At 51.9% G+C, this 3,170-nt stretch overlaps 1 non-coding gene across 1 annotated transcript; it reads right to left on the minus strand.

Annotated features, from left to right (window-relative positions):
- Positions 1–248: 248 nt before the first annotated feature.
- Positions 249–2,058, minus strand: LOC150104320 (small subunit ribosomal RNA). The gene has a single exon (XR_016548752.1). It is a non-coding gene; the product is annotated as a small subunit ribosomal RNA (ribosomal RNA).
- Between the last annotated feature and the right edge of the window lie 1,112 nt (positions 2,059–3,170).

Below are 3,170 nucleotides of genomic sequence, written 5' to 3' on the forward strand. Positions count from 1 at the left end.
CCTCCCGAACCCTGCGGACGACTTGGTCAAATAAAATGGTCCGAGCGGGTACGATTCGAGCGCACGGCCGCCATCTCCTCGTAAGAGCGAGGTGACTTCGTCCTGCGAACATGGAGAATAGCGTTCTAGCGCTTGCGCGCCGCCTTCCGGCCTGTGTCGGGCGTCTCTGTCTACGACTGTCCCCGCGGCCGAGAAAGCATTAGAGCCGACATTCCGTCGGGTGTGCCACCGCTTCACGGCGACGTCGTTAATGATCCTTCCGCAGGTTCACCTACGGAAACCTTGTTACGACTTTTACTTCCTCTAAATGATCAAGTTTGGTCATCTTTCCGGCACGCCGGCGCAACGCGATGGCCGCTCCGAGCGCCAGTCCGAAGACCTCACTAAATCATTCAATCGGTAGTAGCGACGGGCGGTGTGTACAAAGGGCAGGGACGTAATCAACACGAGCTTATGACTCGTGCTTACTGGGAATTCCTCGTTCAAGGGGAACAATTACAAGCCCCTATCCCCATCACGAAGGAGGTTGATGGGGTTACGCAGTCCTTCCGGACAGCGATGAGCACGCTGATTCCTTCAGTGTAGCGCGCGTGCGGCCCCGGACATCTAAGGGCATCACAGACCTGTTATTGCTCTGTCTCGTGCGGCTAAACGCCGCTTGTCCCTCTAAGAAGACGGACCGACTTCAGTGATCGGTCCCCTATTTAGTAGGCTAGAGTCTCGTTCGTTATCGGAATTAACCAGACAAATCGCTCCACCAACTAAGAACGGCCATGCACCACCACCCACTGAATCAAGAAAGAGCTCTTAATCTGTCAATCCTTCCAGTGTCCGGGCCGGGTAAGTTTTCCCGTGTTGAGTCAAATTAAGCCGCAGGCTCCACTCCTGGTGGTGCCCTTCCGTCAATTCCTTTAAGTTTCAGCTTTGCAACCATACTTCCCCCGGAACCCAAACACTTTGGTTTCCCGGAAGCTGCCCGCCGAGTCAGTTGAGGAACTCAGGCGGATCGCTGGTTGGCATCGTTTATGGTTAGAACTAGGGCGGTATCTGATCGCCTTCGAACCTCTAACTTTCGTTCTTGATTAATGAAAACATTCTTGGCAAATGCTTTCGCAGTAGTTCGTCTTGCGACGGTCCAAGAATTTCACCTCTAGCGTCGCAATACGAATGCCCCCGTCTGTCCCTCTTAATCATTACCTCGTGTTCCGAAAACCAACAAAATAGAACCGAGGTCCTATTCCATTATTCCATGCACCATTATTCTGGCGTTACGCCTGCTTTAAGCACTCTAATTTTTTCAAAGTAAACGTGCCGGTCACCCAAGACACTCGGTGAAGAGAATCAAGGAAAACCGGCGAGATTGTTCAGGCCGGGCAGTAACCACCGGGCGGTGGACCACCCGTCTGGAACTGAGATCCAACTACGAGCTTTTTAACCGCAACAACTTTAATATACGCTATTGGAGCTGGAATTACCGCGGCTGCTGGCACCAGACTTGCCCTCCAATAGATCCTCGTTAAAGGATTTAGAGTGTACTCATTCCAATTACGAGGCCTCAATAGAGTCCCGTATTGTTATTTTTCGTCACTACCTCCCCGTGCCGGGAGTGGGTAATTTGCGCGCCTGCTGCCTTCCTTGGATGTGGTAGCCGTTTCTCAGGCTCCCTCTCCGGAATCGAACCCTGATTCCCCGTTACCCGTTACGACCATGGTAGGCGCATAACCTACCATCGACAGTTGATAAGGCAGACACTTGAAAGATGCGTCGCCGGTACGAGACCGTGCGATCTGCTCAAAGTTATCCAGAGTCACCAGGAGTTTCGGACCGAAGCCCGATTGGTCTTGGTCTAATAAAAGCGCTCGTCCCCGAAGGTCGGAGCTCTGCTGCATGTATTAGCTCTAGAATTACCACAGTTATCCAAGTAAAAAGGTACGATCTAAGGAACCATAACTGATTTAATGAGCCATTCGCGGTTTCACCTTGCTTAGGCATGTACTTAGACATGCATGGCTTAATCTTTGAGACAAGCATATGACTACTGGCAGGATCAACCAGGTAGCATTCGATAACGTTCGAATGCAACGAACGCGGCCGGCCTAGCCACTGCCGCATTCGCTTCTCAGAGTTTCGACTGCGTCGCAGTCGGGGTGCTCCGACTCGCGGAGCACCGCGGTACTCGCGTACCGATTCGTTTAGACCTCGTGCTGAGGAGCGGTTCGCCTCGACCCCAACCCGTGCATCGCACGGACTTCGGCTTCGACTTCGTTAGAAATCTGGGCGCTCGGTCGCAGAGGCAGCAAACTCGTTGGTTAGAAATTCATCTCCGGAAGCCGCTTGCTCAGACGAATTCACGTGCAGAGCGCTGCGACGGGAGTTGGGCGTTGTAGATCAACGGACCATACCTGGGAAACGTTACGGAGAGGCTGGAGGAGACCACGTGTCCACGTGACCGTCACGACACTGCAACGCACCGTTATCGGCATTCGTTCTCTTACTACTGCCACCATCATCGCTACTACCACCACCACCAGTTTTCATTTGGAATTCGTATTAGAATGCTTTTTTCATTTGCTTTTTCTCGTTACTATTTCACTATTCATTTATTTATTAGGGCGGAATTCTTACTGCACTTACTGGCGGCTCGCCTTACGGCTCATCACCGCCTGTGCTTGCTTGCCGGGTGCGGGCTCCTGCCGTGGGTCGCTCCGTCGACGAGACTTTCTTTAGTCTTTAATCTCCACCGTCCTGCAAGAGGACCTCTCCTCATAGTATAGAACTGCGAAAGGCTTTAGCCTCATTGCTCCGTTTCAGGAGAAAACAGTCCAATGGTAACAGTATATGAAGAGGCGGATCTGTCGCACATCGCGAATAACCATTCGTTAAAGTCTAAAACTAGTACGGCAATGAAAACGCCAATGTCGCGTTGGTGTTTTCCTCCTATTCCATATACTTATCTGTCAATCTACTAAACATTGCCAAATTTTTAAGTGCTATTGCTGCATATCGCAGCAATAGCACTTCGAAACGGCACCGAGTACGTGCACCTATGCCGAAGCACGCCAGCAGTCGGACGGCATCGGCAAGTGCACCGAGGAGGGATCGTGAGCCTCGAGGAAGCCGGAGAGTTAAAGAAAAAACCCCGTCGCACAGGACGGGAACGTATACACGTA

Source organism: Typopeltis vanoorti, chromosome 8, assembly GCF_054136105.1.
Source record: "Typopeltis vanoorti isolate ZY-2024b chromosome 8, IOZ_Tvanoo_1.0, whole genome shotgun sequence".
In the NCBI taxonomy this organism is placed as follows: Eukaryota; Metazoa; Arthropoda; class Arachnida; order Uropygi; family Thelyphonidae; genus Typopeltis; species Typopeltis vanoorti.